Raw genomic sequence first — 17522 nt, forward strand, 5'->3', positions numbered from 1 at the left:
GTGATAGAAAAAACCCAAGAAAATGATCGATGGAAGCAAACATGAAATTATAGCAAAGCATAAAACCTTCCAAAGGCTATCACCATTATTTCTAAACTACAAACTGATTAAAATAAAAAAAATAAAAATTAGGTTACCAATGTTATTTTCATTTATGTTTATTACGTAGTATTAGTGTACATACGTAAATAAAAAGAGAACAAATCGTTCCCTGCCACCTTCCATACCTCTCCCCCTGCTGGCTACGTCATCTTTCGTTGTGTTAAGTAAAATTCCTTTTTTTTTTTCTTTTTTTTAATTGATTTTATTAAACATTTATTATCATTTATCACATTGCTGTTATTTTATCATTATGTGTGTTATACTGTTTATTTGTGTATAAATTGTGATATATATAGTAATTTAGCTGGGTTTGTTTAGTGTGGCTTCATACGCTAGAACGGATATTACATATTAACATTATTTTAAATGGGAAAAAATGCTTTGAGATACAACTGTTTTGAGTATACGACGATGGTAACGGTGAACAAATTAAATTCGTATGTCAACGGTTTTCCAGTGTACTGGATAAGTCTCTCTTTGGATACTTCGATTTTGCCAAATCTTGAGGGCTACAAGAACAGTTGATTACTATTTACATATCATATAGACTAATTAAAGTAAACGTATCTTTAAATAGGCTTATATTATAGTATCAACATTTACTGGCATGAGTCAGAGGCCGTTTAACGAAACAAACACTTCTCTGTCCTTAACTCGGAGTGTCGGAAGACACCTCTCTCTCTCTCTCTCTCTCTCTCTCTCTCTCTCTCTCTCTCTCTCTCTCTCTCTCTCTCTATCTCTCTCTCTCTCTATCTCTCTCTCTCTCTCTCTCTCGTAATCTAACCAGAAACTTCGTTTTGTTATTATTACTGGAAACAAGCAATGATTTTTTTATTCATTTATGTGCTTTTGGACTGTTTATGCAAACTTTGCCACTGCAAGCTAGTATGTATTCATTCGCTCGGAAACTAGTTCCGCATATGAGGCGTCACTAAAAATCATAGGAAAAAATACGACATAAAAAGTGTCGAAAATCATCATAACCTCAAAATTTTTGTTGTAAATCTAACCAGAAACTTATTTTTATTAATATACTGTGCTAAACTATAAAGGATTTTTATCATAGTATGAGTTTTTTAAAAGCGTCGTTAACTCGGAGCGTCGGAAGCGTCAGCGTCGTAACCTCGGAACAAGCGTCGTAACCCAGGACGGATTTTTCCATTGAATATTAAGAAAAAGCGTCGTAACCTCGGAACGTCGTAAGCCGGAACCGTCGTAACCGGGGACCGCCTGTATTCCAAAAGGAATAGAGGAAAAGTAGAGTGCAGGAAAGCAATACAGGTGGGTTCTAAAGAAACAATACAAAGAACTTTGGTACCATATATGTATAGTTTCATGCATTGTACACCATAAGTAGGAACCCCTATGTTATGTACTTGCACATTGTATGGCTTCTTATTTACTGCTAGAGAAATTGGAAATGTGCCTACCATGAAATTTAGTATTTCAGTGTTTATAGCAGAAGCTTTCTCAGAAAATGGAGTCACTAATTGTTAACAAGTAACTTAATTTGGGTATTCCCAAGATAATTTCACCAATTTGATGGAATCTACTTCTTCACTTAACAGACATATATGATGCAATATATAAAAACAGTTTGAAAGATTATTTTTGACCAGGTTGAGTAAATTGGCCTGAGAAACCTGCATTGTTAATATATTGGCCCTTGCTTATTTATTAGTAAGATTTAGATATACAAAAAAATTTCAATGATAATTAAAGTACATTAGACTACTAGAATGCTCTAACGGATTAAATTTTCTTTGCAGTGTATTAGCATTGTTGATGCTGCTCTTAGTGATAAAAAAGTTTGGAGATGAATGTGTGGTTTACCAAATACCGACATCTTTGTTTACACAACGGCATATTTATTAGCTTGGAGACTGGCCTTAAATGCCATTACATTTGCATCAGATGCTAATCAACACCAGTACTCAGCATTTTTAAGGTACTATTTAATTTACATCGTGGACATATTTTGAATATTAACTGTTATTTTAAATTAATTTTCTATGGTGATAATAATATTTTATAATACTGTTCTTTGATATACAGTAACATAAATTTAGTTTAATGAAAGTAATGCAGTAAATCAATATATTTTTTAATTTGTAGGCAGTCAGATATGTTGTCAAATCTTCTATCAATCCTTTTTAAACTGATGCCTCAAAATCCAACTATGGAAGAATTAGTGGAAAAAGATTCATCAGCTGAGGACAAATCTCCAACTATGTTTACTTGTGAACTTTACATAAGACCCAATGGTAAGCATAATTTTTTTAAGGTGGATTATAGTTAAGTAAATTATCTATGGCTTCTCTGCTTTATACCAATTGATTTTACTGTTACTGGAACTCTTCAGCTGATTTTCATGCCCTTAGTAAAACCTGTTTTAGGTCTAAAAGTTGTCCAGTTCTAATAAGTAATGCAACAACTATGGCTCTGAGTGTTGCTAAAACTACTGTAAGGGACCTAAATAGGACATTTAACAGTGGCATTGCATCTTTCCCTTTCACTAGTTATTATGTAAAATTTCCAATCATAGTGATTCTGTGACTTACTACTTTACTGACTTTAATTTTATTTTCTACCTATAAGCTGTACAGTTTACTTTCTTGAAGACTAATATGGTATCTGGGTCAGATTCTGTTTCAATTTAACTGCTTGAATAATTTTGGATATGTTCTAGTTGCTGTCATAATTTTTTCCTAACCTATTTTGTTATATACCTTCCATGAAAATATTTACCAGTAAAGTATTTTCCTATGGATACCATATAGTTTTGCCTTCCAAACTATTATTTTTTGCTTACCATTCCATCCACTAAATGCTGAAAACTTATTAGAAGCAGTTTTTACATTATCATTCTGCTTATGAGATCATCATTGCTTTCACAATGGCAATCGATACTTGGACATTTTATCCATCTGCCCGATCTTTGGCTATTCTTTTTGTAGGGCTTTAAAGAATATTTACTAATTTATTTGATTTGTAGGGTATTCTGCTATGTAATTAAATGAACTTGTCATAATTTAACACTTTTCTGTACATAATTACAGCTTTATATTGATCAGAGGGATAGTCATTAATTACATTAGTTTTGGCTATTAAAACATCCACATTATATGCCTCCTGTCCCTCCTTTGTGGAAATAGCAAATTGCTGTCTCTGCCTAAGAGAGCTATGGTCTTGCAATCTTGTTTGGGGAGTTAGTAATTTGTACAAGTATAGTTGTTGCTTCAAAAATATTTTTTTACCCACATATCTCAGAACTGGTTCTGTTCCAGAAGTTCAAATTGCTTTGAAATTGCTTGGCAGATTCAAGTTGCCATGTATGCTTGTAAAAAAAGTGCTATTGTATTCTGCATATAAAGTTGTTCTTAATTGAAATGAAGTAGACCCTATCTGCCCCTTTAGAAAATTATTTTTAGTTTTCCAACTTAAGAGGATTGAATCAAAAGGCTGTTTATTAAGTGAGTGTGTGTAGAACTTTCTTCTTCTCAAGTAAACTATGTTGTTGTATGTGGATGATATTCTTTTTCCATCTTGATGGGATTGAATCAAAAGGCAAATACTTTGCTTAATATACTATTCACAGGGAAAGTGTGTAATTACTAGAGTGGGATTTGGTGTCCATTTATGCACTAGACAATTCTTTTATTCCTTTAGGCTTGGGTTACAGAAGGATTTTAATTTTATGCTTCACAAGCAGCACACAAAAAATACACAAACAATCACACTCAAAAAAGTACGTGAAAAAAAATTATTAATTGCAAATTTATGATGAGATCTTTACAGGGGATATATGTACTGTAATACTAAGATTTGTATACTTTGAAATTATACTGTGTAATAAGTCTGTTTCTTAATGCTTTTTTTTTTCTTTGAACAGTAAAGGTTACTTCAAATTTGGTGGCTCATTGGCTTGCAAAGTTTATTTTGACTGTGTAAGTCGAATTCCAGCTGCAGTGCGGCAATGGTTATCAGTCTTGATAGGCAAACTCAGTCATTAGTGGATTCGTTTACTTCCACTTATGTATCACCTCTTCTTATTAGCCAAGAAATGTCGACAGTTAGCAGTAGCACAGCCAGATTTGATAATATGCTGGTAAGTATTATGTATTGCATAATGCATAATTCACCCTTAAGTCAGTGAGACTACCATTCTTATCAGGAAATTGGTATAGTACAATATAAATATTTCAACCAACATTTTCAAACTGACAGATTTTAATTCATTACAAGTCAAGACTGCAAAAAAGGGAATGTTTGTATTAATTATTTTGACCAGTTAGTTATGATTGTAATAGGCATTGAGTGTAATATTGGTCGTTTTCTTAGAGCCATAAAATTCCTCTCTAGTTTGATGTTATAAGTTAGGGTTGAATTAATGCTAATGATAAAATGAATTGAATACAGTAGTAATACCAAAATGTTGGGTATGAATACAGAGTTTAACTCTTCTGTACAGTAAAAAGTAATCATAACATTTAATAATTTTGCCCTGCAGGTGAAAATACGTCCAGGAACAAGGGAAGTTATTGCAACATATTCTATAGATGAAGCCAGTATGGAACTCATCTTCGCCTGGCTCCAAATCATCCTCTTTCTACTATTGTTGTCGAGGATCATAAAAGAGTTGGAGTTTCTGTTGCTCAGTGGCGAAATTGGTTACTAGGCGTTAAGTTTGATTAATTATTGTGGTAAAAGTCCTCAGATTGATAAATTTGAATGATAACTACTAAATTCATTACTAGGAAAGGTTATGTAAATTGTATGCAACTGACACAGGTTTAAGAGTCCTTTGTCTGAAATTCCATAACTGAAAATCTCAGAATTAAAACAAAGGTTTTGTACATGAAAACTTACCCAGCAGATATATACTTAGCTTATAGACTCGGTCGTCCCGACAGAATTTCAAAACTCGCAGCACACGCGACAGGTAGGTCAGGTGATCCACCATTCCCCGCCGCTGGGTAGCGGGATCCGGAACCATTCCCGTTTTCTAAGACAGATTTTCTCTGTCGCTTGACCGTGAACAACATCTGTGTTCGTTCCTCCATTTTGGATTTTCTACTCGTTTGCCGAGAATTTGGATTGGTTTTTTGGTGACATTCTGTTTTTTCTGGCTGGCTTGGCATACGCTTATTGTGGACTGTTTTTCGACTTGACTTTTGATTTTGCTGCTCTTTCACGATGTCTGACGCTAAGGCTTCACCTATGTTTAGGGTTTGTAATAGGGAAGATTGTAAGGTTAGGCTGCCGAAATCGTCGGTAGCCCACCCTCATAATGTTTGCTCTAAATGTATAGATAATGAATGTTCTATTAATAACACCTGTATTGAGTGTGAGAATTTAACAGAGCTTGAGTGGAAGGAGTTATCTTCTTATGTTAGGAAACTTGAGAGGGATAGAATAAGGAAAGCTTCAGTTAGATCATCAAGTAGATCTTGTTCTCTAGAACAAGACTTTCATAACTCTCCTGTACTGACGATTTCCCTTAGCCAGCAGTGCTTCTCCCGGTACTGAATCCAGGATTCTTCCTCTGAAAGGGAAAATGTTAAAGCTACTATCAAGAAACTTCAAGCTCAGTTACGAGCATTAAACGAAGGTAAGAGTAGTGATAGTGATTTGTGCAGTGTCCCCAGTGCAGTGGAGGGGGAGGGGGCGTCTGACCGGTTCCTCATTGCTCCTAGACCTAGACCGCTTCCAAACTCCAGGACCAAGGGAGGAGGAATGTCGAAAGCCGCAGGGAGGATGCAGAGCATCCCCAACGGTCAGGCGTCCCTCCGGCAGATCCTTATGTAGCGTCCCAGGCTGCCTTGGATAGCTGCAGAAAGGGCATCCTAAGGGAGTGTTTTTCGGCCTCGGATTCTTCCTCTCCTAAACGAGATGGAGTTCTGCCTCTCAATCGCGCCCTTTGAAGAGACCTGCCGAAGGCTCCTAAAGGAGACGCTGCTGATTCTAGCCCAGAGCGTTTTCCTGAGAATTGGCCCTCTGATCCTAAGAAGGCGAGACAGGAGGAGTCCTCTCTTCAGGATCCCACGAAGAAGTTCCTGATCAACCTGCAGGAGCAATTATCCTCTCTGGTAGGCTCCTTCACTAAGGATTCAACAAGGAGGAAAGAGTGTTTCGCTCCCTGTTAAGAGTTCCTCTAAGCGCCCCTCTTCGGCTAGGAGAGAGCCTCATCACACTCTCCAAGGCGATTATCTCCTTCGTCTAGAGACTCTTTGGACAGGAGTTTTTTCTCCTGACAGGCGATTCCTTTCGCCCTGTATCGCTCTTCCCCAAGAAACTAAGCGCCCTCCTTTAGACAAGTTTTTGAAGCCGAACAGAAGCGCCTCAATTCATCGTCAGAAAGTGCGTAGCCTCTCCCCTTCTAGATGCCTAGAATCGAGCAGGAGTCTCGATCGGTTCAGGTTCAAGGAGCCAGAAGAGAACCTAGACCAGTACAAGCATCAGGATCCTTTGAGACTGCAGACCAGGAGTGGAACCAGGAGTCAGTCAGGCGCAAGGAGGCAGTCAGATGCAAGGAAGGGCGCCAAGAGCCTTTCAGCGCAGGATTCAGGGCGCAGGAGTCAGTTAGACGTCAGGAGTCAGGGCGCTAGGAGTCTGTTAGGCGTCAGGAGTCAGGGCGCTGGGATCCTCTCAATGCGCCCTGAGTCAGGCGCCCAAGAGCCTATCAAGCGCCATGAGTCTTTGGACCTCAGATGAATAGGCACCAAGAGCCTAGTAGGCGCAAGAATGTTTTTGACTGCCAGGAGCCTCATTCTTCTTATGGGACTAGGAATTTTTCTCCTCCTTCGCGCACAAATAGAATTGTCGAAGATTCACGGCACTCCTTCTCGGGAAAGGAGTACTTCTCCCGGGAAAGAGCCCTTCACTTCCAAACTGGTCCCCTTCAGTTGGGCCTTTGGGAAGAAGTGTCGGACGATGAGAAGCCCGTAGATGTAGCAGTCTCAGACTACAAGAGGCTCTCACTTCTTCTTCTCAAGGAGTTCGGAGACTCCCTTCATCCTGCTGATCCTCCATCACCAGGATCACTATGTCCAGCACCAGAACTCATAAGTCTTCATCATTCGTTAAGATGCGCCCTGCATTATGCATGAAGAAGGCTTTAAAGACCTTTACGGAATGGCTAGCTTCAAGAAGGGAAGCTGGTAAAACATTTTGTTTTTTCCTGTCCTCCTTCCAAGTTAACAAGGGAACCTGGGAGGTGGTACGAGACCAAAAAGCCCATGGGATTGGGATTAGGCCTCCATCATCCGCAGACGCTGATTTTGCCTCTTTGTAGATGCATCCAGGAGGAAGTCTGCTTTCTGCAAAGGCAACATGGGGCATGTGTGAATTGGACCATCTTCTAAAGGGCCTCTTCAAGACTTTAGAGTCTCAATTTTATGGACTGGGCCTTGGGAGCATTAGCCAAGAGAGCCCAAGACACGGATTTTGTCTCTATGGAAGAGCTTTCAAGTGTTCTGGCTTGCTTGGACAGAGCAGTTATGGACGGCTCAGTAGAAGTTGCCTCTCTGTTTGGAACAGGAGTGTTAAAGAAGAGATCGGTCTTTAGCTCTTTTCTAGCAAGAGCCGTATCGCCTCTACAAAGATCCTCTCTTCTTTTCGCTCCTCTTTCCTCACATCTGTTCCCGCAGGAGACGGTTAAGGAGGTAGCAAAATCCTTAACGGAGAAAGCAACTCAGGATCTCCTCACACACTCGGCTAAAAGTTCAGACCCGCCTTTCCTATTGAAAAAAAAAGAGAGACCCTCTTTTGTACAGCCCTTTCGAGGTGCCTCCTCTTCTAGAACCCCTCTTAGAGGTCGCAGACCAGAACGGAGGAGTAGACCAATCTAGAAGGTCCTTCGGGAAATCTAGATGAACAGAGAGTCCTCCAGACAAAAGTAGCGCCAGACTACTCCATTTTGCAAAAGTCTGGGCGTGGAAGGGAGCAGATTCTTGGTCCCTCTCGATCCTAAAAAAAGATACTTGATCCCCTTCAGGGAAAATCCTCCCTGACGACAACTCCAAGGGAGTTAGTGCAAGATACTCAGATCCGGTCCGAAGGCTAGCTATTCTTCAGGCAGTGGAACGATGATATCGAAAGAATCGGTAGAACTGGTACAAGATCTCCAGTCTCCAGGATTTTACAATCGGTTGTTCCTGGTACCAAAAGCATCGGGGGGATGGAGACCAGTTCCCTGAATTTCTTTGTTATGAAAAAGAAATTCTCGATGGAGACGTCTTCCTCTGTTCTGTCTGCTCTTCGTCCAGGGGACTGGATGGTGTCCCTGGACCTTCAGGATGCGTATTTCCATGTGCCAATTCATCCGGCATCGCGGAAATACCTAAGATTTATGTTCCAAGGGAAAGTATTTCAGTTCCGAGCGATGTGTTTCGGACTTTCGACTGCCCTCAAAGTCTTCACGGACATCATGAAGAACGTAGCTTATTGGCTACATCTGGAAGCATCAGGATCTCATTATATCTAGACGATTTGGCTAATCAGAGCCCAATCGGAGAAACAATGTCTGGAGGACCTTTACTTAACTCTGAACTTGACAAAGTCCCTGGGCTTTTAGTCAATCTCGAGAAATCCATGCTGACTCCCCAGCAAAGCATTGTCTATCTGGGGATTCAGATGGATTCTCGGGATTTTCTAGCGTATCCTTCGCAGGAAAGGAGAGAACGCTGCTTGGAAAAGGTGGCAGTCTTCTAAGGAAAGAACATGTTCCGCGAGGGAATGGATGAGTTTACTGGGGACCCTCTCCTCGATGGAACAGTTCGTTTCCTTAGGAAGACTACACCTAAGACCCCTTCAATTTTATCTGAAGGAGAGATGGGATTGGAAGTCTCAAGAACTGGGAGAAACCTTTCCAATCTCGAAGAGAATCAAGGAGAATCTCCTCTGGTGGTTAGATCCACAAAAACTAAGCAAGGGGATCTCCCTTCACTTAAAGAACCCTCGCCTAGCGTTATTTGCAGACGCCTCAGATTCGGGGTGGGGAGCAACCTTAGGTTCGAAAGAAGTGTCAGGCACTTGGGAAGGAGAACAAGTGTCCTGGCACATAAACAAGAAAGAACTAACAGCCATTCATCTGGCTCTAGTTCATTTCGAGGAACAGGTCTCAGGTCTGGTGGTTCAAATTGCACTCGGACAATACAACAGCCCTTGCATATATTAAGCCGGGGGACCGGGGGGACGCCATTCCTTCTCCCTGTACGAGTCAGCAAAGGACTCTGCTGATTTGGGAAGTCCGGAGAAAGGAAAACAATCTCTCTTCTGCAAACAAGGTTTGTGCAGGGAGAGAGAAATGTCCGGGCGGATCTGTTGAGCAGAAAAGACCAAGTCCTACCCACGGAATGGACACTCAATCTTCAGGTTTGCCAACAACTTTGGCATCTGTGGGGAAGACCCAATATAGACCTGTTCGCGACCACAAAAACAAACTACAGGCTGGAAAATTATTGAAAACTCCCCGATCTCGGATCCGCAGCGGCGCGGGGTAGCAGTAGACAGCTTTCTGCTGAGATTGGGCAGGTTTAGATACGTACGCCTTCCCTCCTTTCAAGATAGTAGGGGAAGTGTTGAGGAAGTTCGCCTGCTCAGAGGGAACAAAAATGACCCTAATCGCTCCCTTCTGGCCAGCTCTCGACTGGTTCACAGAGGTACTGGAGTGGATAGTAGATTTTCCAAGATCGCTTCCACTAAGGAGCGATCTTCTCAAACAGCCCCACTTCGACAGATTTCACAAGAACCTCCCGCTCTAAGCCTGACTTGCCTTCTGACTGTCAAAGGACTCGTCAGAGCAAGGGGTTTTTCGCGCGAAGTTGCAAAGGCTATTGCAAGAGCCAGAAGGAGTTTCCACCCTCTAAAGTGTATCAGTCGAAGTGGGGAGTTGTTTAGAAGATGGTGTAAAGAGTAAGAAAATATCCTCTTCCAGTACCTCTGTAGCTAAGATCGCTGATTTTCTTCTCTATTTGAGGAAGAGTTGTAACTGGCAGTATCAACAGTGAAAGATACAGAAGTATGCTGGCCTCAGTCTTTAGACATAGAGGTCTAGATCTTACAAACAATAAAGATCTTCATGACCTAATAAGGTCTTTTGAAACCACGAAAGACCAGAAGATTAAGAGACCTAGCTGGAACTTGGATGTGGTCCTTAAGTTCCTAATGTCAGAAAAGTTCGTACCCTCTCATACAGCTTCATTTAGAAACTTAACTAGAAAGTCCTTATTTCTCTTCGCATTAGCAACAGCTAAGAGAGTTAGCGAGTTGCAAGCCTTGGAAGGTAAAGTTGGTTTTAGGAAGGATTCAGCGGTTTGCTCCTTTAAACCACTTTTCTTAGCGAAGAACGAAAATCCCTCAAAACCATGGCCTAGAAGCTTTGAGGTAAAGGACTTTCTTCTCTAACAGGAAAAGAAACTAGAGAGGACTTTGTGTCCAGTCAGGGCACTCAAGTTCTACCTGAACCGCAAAAAGCGTTATTAGGAGTTACAGAAGAAAGTCTTTGGTGCTCGGTAAAAGATCCTAAAAAGAACTATTTCAAAAGAATGCCCTAACGTTCTTCATAAAAGGATGTGATAAAGGAAGCTCACCTTACATGCAATGAAGAGCACCTCAAGATTCTCAGAGTAAGAGCACATGAAGTGAGAGCCATAGCTACGTCAATGGCCTTTCACAAAACCTGGTCTCTTCAGGCTCTGATAGAGTCAACGTTTTGGAGATGTAACTCTGTGTTCGCCTCCAATTATCTAAGAGACGTAAAAATTTCTTACGAAAAGTGCTTTGCTCTGGGAGCATATGTTTCTGCAGATTCAGTGGCGGGAGAGGGAGCTGAGGCTAATCCTTCTTAACTTAGTTTAGTATTATAATTTTTCTTTCGGTTATTGGTGGTTGTTTTTTATGGGTTGATTGTCAGAGGGAATAGGGGACCCTCTTGCAATTTTTAGTTTATAACAGTACTAACATGGTCAGGTGATCGGGATTGGCTTCAGTGCTCCTTGTGTTTACTTATTGGAACCTTAACTCTGTCATGTAAGAGGGCTAGTCCCCATTGATATGACATAGGTAAAGGCTCTACCATGTAAGTGGGTTATCCCCCATTGGTACGATCCGGAGTAGGCTCTGTTGCGTAAGCGGGCTAGCCCCCATTGACACGATCCAAAAGAGTTATCCAGCCATAGGTCCATACCTCACTGGGACTCTTGAGGCAGGCAGACTCATAGACAGTAGTCATGAAGTCTTCAGCCCAATCAGGTAGGAACCATGGATTATTATATCCAAGAACATATGTTGTTTTTTCCCTGTTTTTTTTAATGTATTTATTATAATTATTATGATTAAGCTGTCTCTTACCCTCCACCAAGGGTGCCAATCAGCTAAGTATATATCTGCTGGGTAAGTTTTCATGTACAAAAATGATATTGTTAAGATACAATAAAGTTTTGTACATACTTACCTGGCAGATATCTACGATTAATGGCCCACCCATACTCCCTCAGGAGACAGGTGGAAGAGAAAATCTGTCTTAGAAAACGGGAATGGTTCCGGATCCCGCCACCCAGCGGCGGGAATGGTGGATCACCTGACCTACCTGTCGCGTGTGCCGCGAGTTTTGAAATTCTGTCGGGACAACCGAGTCTATAGCTAAGTATATATCTGCCAGGTAAGTATGTACAAAACTTTATTGTATCTTAACAATATCATTTTTTTTGAGTGCTGACATGACATGCCACAAATAGCAATCTATAATTAAATCCTAATGTTTTTTGTAGAGTAAAATAGCATTTTTAGGTAGATATTTCAACAAAGCAGTTAAATGTTACTATTCCAGTAAGAGGATATACAAAAAAAAAAAATTGTCGTATAAAAACCTTTATTTTCAGTTGAACACAATGCTCTCTCATCGTAATACACCCCTCATGCAGTCTTTAGCCTTCTGGAAGAAAAATGTTGATCAAAAGTTTGAAGGTATTGAAGAGTGCTTTATCTGCTACTATGTTCTTCATGGAACAAACCATCAACTTCCGAGATTATTATGTCGAACCTGCAAAAAGAAGTTCCATGCAGCATGTCTGGTAAGAATAGTAGTTGAGAAGTTTATTAACACATACAGCAAAACATTAGGATAGAGAAAAAAGACAAGAGCATCAGATTTGTCAAAAAAAACAGGTATATCATATTCACTTTGTTTCTGCTTAGTGTACTTGTTCTTACCAAAATATGAACCATTGCCTTTTACTTCAAATAGGTCATTCCCAGCACTTGCTGAGGTATATTTTAAGTTAAAAGTTTTTAAACTGGTGGTAGGCAGGCAAGCTGGGAGTTTCTCACCTGCAACCAGTGGTTGATGTGGGGGAGGCGATCTTATCTACCTATGCTATAGCTGTCTTTTAGGTTTCTTGCTCTCAAATAGTTCTCCTTATCCATGCTGCTTATACTCCTCTGGCTCAGTCTAGTGGGTTAAGTGCATGAACCTAAGAATGTGTACTGAGTACTCACCAGGTGAGACAGTGGGATGTTGCCACTGCCCACACTTCCTTTGTTGATGGCTTTGCTGGAGTACTTGCAGATGTCTTTCCCTACTGTTCCTGCAAAGTAGCTCAACAGTTATCTTGCTTGTGGATATACATCTATGGTATCAAGCATAGGATGCTACCATTTACCTTGACTATGTCTTCTGTTAGCTTAAGAGAGGAACTCTCTTGCAGTAAGCTCTTCTTTCCCAGCTTCTACCTTTCCTTCCTTTAGCTAGAAGTCTAATCAGACTTTGAGGTAGGTTCTCCCTTCTTCATTAGTTGTGGCAGCATTAATTTACCTGCAGGTGGGATTGCTTTCCTAAGTAGGGTTGACACTACATTTGGTTCTCCAAGCATGTTCCTTACCATGTCTCCCAATTCCATCTGAGACCTAAGAACTGTTCTGGACTTTTCTTGCACTTCAGTTGAGGTACACAGAGAAGGGTAGGGTACACAGAGAAGGGTTGGCCTACCTTCTGTCTTGGCATTAAGCTGTATACTGTGGCAAGCTAAAAGATGTTGCTGACAAGGAATGTTTCTGGTTGTTGAAACATTGATTTTATATTTTTGCCTCCCAAAAATTGATAAATTTTTAATCATGATTATTTGTATTTCATAGCTAACAAGCCTGAGGTCTTGACAATAGGATGGGATAATCTTCTAGCACCAGCTGGAAACCGGTTAAAACAATTTGAAGATTGTAAGTAAGGAATCTGTGGCATCTGGCAACTCATGGGCTGGACTTCGTGACATGTCAAGTCTTTCTTCCAACCCAGGGTACGAGAGGGTTGGCTAGAGGTGGGCAGTAAACATTAAGACCTCAGGTCTTTCAGCTGTGAAAATACAAATTGATTAGAATTTTGTTCGTATGCCAGAACAAACCTTCGGGTCTTAACAAAAGGATAGATTTATACATGGAGGGAGGTACAAATACCCTGAACCAGCCAGGGTTCAGCCCACCTGACCACTCCTTCCTAGATCAAGTTCTAAAGAGAGAATAAATAAGAGCACCTAAAAACACAGCCTGCTGGGATTAAACAATGAGACCTGTCCAAGCAACAAACCATGTAGGGCACCAGGTGTTTGTCACAAAAACTCCTCCCTCCCCTTGCTAGAGAGAAGTTTATGCTATTGAGAAACAGATTTGTAGACCAGTCAACTCGCTCATTCTCTCTTCCACACAGTCATCGTGGGTAAGATACAAACTGTCCTACCAGGAGCTAAACAACTTGTTGGGTAGCCACCGCCAAACCCAAGGAAAAAGTGTCCAAGGACCTGTGGGGAATGTCCTTCAGGTAAACGAAAGTGAACCTGGTTTGCCAAAGCCAGCAACAAGCATTCAAAATCCTATGAGCGGACACGTTTTTCTTAAACGCCAGAGAGGAACCCATTCCTCTGATTGTCATTTGCTGTATGCCTGCACAGACTCGGTGAAAGAAGTAGCAAGCCAGAATGAAATGGTGTTCTTGAACACTTCCCTTCTGGACCGGCCCATGCTAACAGTCTACAACACCTAGGCCTTAGGTAACAAGTCCTTTTTAGATAGCAGCACAGACTTTGATGGGACAAAGCAATAACTCCTGCAAATTGCTGTCCACAAACTCATTCAATGAGGGAATTAAAAATGAAGCAAACCTGTAATCATGCACCAAGGGATTCTGAGTCTTAGCCATGAATTACAGGACAAATTGAAGGTGACTGACCCCAAACCCCTGGCATGTTTAACAGCATAACTCAGGCCATGGAGCTCTCCAACTCTCTTTGAGGAAGCCAAGACACCAACTGGAAAACTGTCTTCAGAGTCAGATTCCACGTTGGAGGTTTGAGTTCTCTTGGTGAACACAATTGTTTGAAACTCCTGAACAACAAGATTTTCCAGGACAAAGATTTGTCCACGCACTTCAGGCGCAGAACCAACCCCAAGGCAGCCCTGTAGCCTCTGACAGACAAGACAGAAAGACCTTTCTCATCCCTGAGAAAGATAAGGAAATCTGCTATCTGGTGAACAGAAGTTCCGAGTGGAGAGAAACCCTGTTGACGACACTAATCGCAGTAGATGGCCCACTAAAATTGGTAAACTGCTAACGAAGATCTCCCGAGATAGTTGGATATGTGGTCCGCAGCTTTGCGAGAAAAGCCTCTTGCCTGCAGGAGATACTTGATGGTCTTCAACCATGAAGAGATGAGGGACTACCAACTGGTGAAACCTTACCACAGGGGTTGGCAAAGGAGGTTGTGCCATGGGGGAATTTCTCTCAGAACCTCTTGACAGGTCTGAGAACCACTCCACTTGAGGCCACAGAGGTGCTACCAAGGTCATCCTGAGAATCCAGGAGCTCATTACTCTGTTCAGGATCAGATAGAAAGGAGGGAAGGTGTACACCTCGAGATTGTCCCAAGGATGCTGTGGAGCATCCTTTGCCAGAGCAAGAGGATCTGGGACCACTGGGAAGTAGACCTGTTGAAGCGAGTGGCAAAGAGGTCTAACATTGGTCTTCCCCAAAAGTTAAACTGCCTGTTCACTACATCCTGATGCAGAGATCACTCTGTACTTATCCATGAGCTCCACCTAAGTTGTCGATCACCACAGGTGCATCTCAACTGTCAATGAGTGGAGTTGGCAAGACACCAGCTCCCCGGTTGTTCATGTAGGCCACCGATGTGGTGGTGTCCAACATCAGAATGACATAGTGACCCTCCACCCTCTCAAAACTCCTACAGACCTAGGAAAGCTGTTTTAACTCCAACACGTTGCTGTGAAGCAGCTTGTTCTTCGCACTCCAAACACTCAAGGCCAGGAGATCCTCAAGAGGAGCATCCCAACCATTGATGGAAGCATCTGAGAACAGAAGTAAGTCTGGAGGGGTAAATGTAGGACTCCCACCTAAGATTCTGGTCATCTAACCACCAACGAAGGTCTCTTCTCACCTCTTCTGACAGAGTTACCTGCTGCTGAGGGGAATCTCGCACCAGGGACCAGCTTTTCAAGAGATGACAAGATTCCAAGAAAAATCTGCCACAGGTGAGCTGGCTGTTCGGCTTGTGACAGGAACGTGTGTGCCACAGACCTGAACTTCTGCAACCTCTGGTCTGATGGAAAATTGCTCGACACTGCTGTATCTATAGATATACCCAGGTAAAGAATCCTATGGCTGGGAAGCAGATTGGACTTCACCAGGTTTACCACAGTGCCTAGGTTCTGACAAACCTGGAGAAAATAATCCCTACTCTGAACCAGCTTCTCTTTGGAACTTGCCAAGACCAGCCAGTTGTCAAGGTATCTCAACAGGCGAATCCCTTGAGCATAAGCCCACATCAAAACTGAGGCAAAGACCCTTGTGAACACTTGAGGGGCTGTAGTCAAACTGAAGTAAAGGACCTTGAACTGGAAGACTTGCTCTCCAAGGTTGAAGTGAAGGAATTTCCTGGACAAAGGGTGAACTGGAATCTGGAAGTAAGCATCCTTCAAGTGTATTGACACCATAAAGTCGTTCTCCCTTATGGCTGCCAAAACTGTCCAGGGCATCTCCATCCTAAACCTCATCCTCTTCATAAAGTGGTTCAGCGTAGAAAGATCTATTACTGGCCTTCTCCAATTGCCCGTAGCCTTTGGAACCAATAAAATTAGACTGTAAAACCCTGATGAAGGACGATGTACTTCCTCCACTGTGCCTTATCAAGCATATTCAACACTTCCTCCACTGTGCCTTATCTAGCATATTCAACACTTCCTCCTGAAGAGCTAAGCATTTTGGAGAACCTTAAGCATAAGTAGTTGGAGGAGGGGTCTGTCTGAGAGAGGGGGAGGAAAGTCAAAAGGTAGTAGATACCCCACCCGAAGGACATCTACCCACATCTTTGCTCCGTGAATTTGCCATTTGGCCCAATGGTATCTGCCAAGCCTCTCCCCACCCGTGGCAACGGGAAAGGAGTGGCACCCTCTTTATCCATGATAAACACTGCCCCTTTCTCTAGCCCCCATTCCTTGCTTGTAGGGGTGAGGCTGTAAGGGACGCTGCTGTTGCTTAGACTTGGATGGAGCAGTAGACTGAGGAGGCCTTAAAGATGTCGAATGCTTGGCCAACTTCCTCGTAGGAGGCTGCCTACTCTGCCTTGGAGGAGAGTGAGCCTCCGACTTCGAGACTGCCTGATGAACCAGCCCGTCTTTGGTATCAGCACGCTGCTGGTCTATTGGATCTTTTAATTGCATTCTCAGAAAGAGAAGCTGACTCCAGGAGGTCCCCATTTCTAAGAGACGACAAGGACTCTGAATCCACCAACCCTGCCACCTTCGGCAATGCCATACCTCTCCTCTCCTAACCAGGAACAGGTTAGCCCACATATTAGCACTGAGATGGCCCAGGTGAGAGATGGCCTTAGCACGAGACTGCAGCAACCTGATAAAGAGGGCGAGCTAACGGAACCCCCCCATCAGAGCAACACGACGCAGTAGACCGTAAGTCCAGCCACGACACAGTCTGGAAGGCAGAAGCAGTAGACTAGAGTAGAGGCCTCTTGAGAAGTCAGTGAAGGGCCCTCAGCCCTTACCTGATCCAGTGTCAAGCCAGGCTTTAAACAAATCATGTCCAAATTAAGGTGACAAGGCATCAGTTGAACTACATTAGTAGAATAATGTTCCTATGCCACACGAGAGGAGGGGGAGAAGCTTAGTTAACTTATGAGAGTGCAGGGAGCGATCCTGACCTTGAGACCTAAACATTAATGTGCTGCAAAATTGATTGAGCATGCCCAGAACAAGTTAGCTCAAACAAAACTCTAGCATCCTGCCTTACCAAGCAAGGCCTCTATGCCCGTTGGGGTCATAGAAGACTGAGTCTGTCTTATCCCCCAAGGTTGTTGAACTCAGTAATGAGATTAATAACCTCTGTATAAGAAGACAGAAAC

The 17522-nt window shown here is 42.2% G+C and overlaps 1 protein-coding gene and 2 pseudogenes across 1 annotated transcript in view; 2 read left to right on the forward strand and 1 right to left on the reverse strand.

Annotated features, from left to right (window-relative positions):
- Window positions 1-17522, forward strand: part of LOC135207340 (E3 ubiquitin-protein ligase listerin-like) — a 350507-nt gene that overhangs the window by 71466 nt on the left and 261519 nt on the right. The gene's annotated exons all lie outside the window — the stretch shown is intronic.
- The window catches only part of LOC135207136 (uncharacterized), a 91889-nt pseudogene that overhangs the window by 58100 nt on the left and 16267 nt on the right, over window positions 1-17522 (forward strand).
- The window catches only part of LOC135207137 (ufm1-specific protease 1-like), a 51937-nt pseudogene continuing 46372 nt past the window's right edge, over window positions 11958-17522 (reverse strand).

Source organism: Macrobrachium nipponense, chromosome 32 (genome assembly GCF_015104395.2).
Source record: "Macrobrachium nipponense isolate FS-2020 chromosome 32, ASM1510439v2, whole genome shotgun sequence".
In the NCBI taxonomy this organism is placed as follows: Eukaryota; Metazoa; Arthropoda; class Malacostraca; order Decapoda; family Palaemonidae; genus Macrobrachium; species Macrobrachium nipponense.